The sequence below is a fragment of the Arachis ipaensis genome, chromosome B02, assembly GCF_000816755.2.
Source record: "Arachis ipaensis cultivar K30076 chromosome B02, Araip1.1, whole genome shotgun sequence".
Lineage (NCBI taxonomy): Eukaryota > Viridiplantae > Streptophyta > Magnoliopsida > Fabales > Fabaceae > Arachis > Arachis ipaensis.
This window is the reverse complement of record NC_029786.2, coordinates 7173625-7173953: the sequence shown is the minus strand read 5'-3', so window position 1 is coordinate 7173953 and position 329 is coordinate 7173625.

Sequence of the window (329 nt, the reverse complement as noted above, 5' to 3'; positions counted from 1 at the left end):
ATGGAAAAGAGAATAAAGAGATTCAAAACTTTTAATAAGAATTCCAGGAATCATACAATGTTAGTCTAAAGCTTCAGTCTAGAAAGATTAGACATGGCTAGCCGAGCTTCAGCAGGACAATACATTCAGCAGCTAAATTGATGAGAATCAATCAGCTTTTGTGATGATAAGAACATCATCTTGAAATTCTAGAATTCATTCTTAAAAATTCTGAAAAATAAAAAGAAAAGTACCTAATCTAAGCAACAAGATGAACCGTCAGTTGTCCAAACTCGAACAATCCCCGGCAACGGCGCCAAAAACTTGGTGCACGAAATTGTGCAATGGCG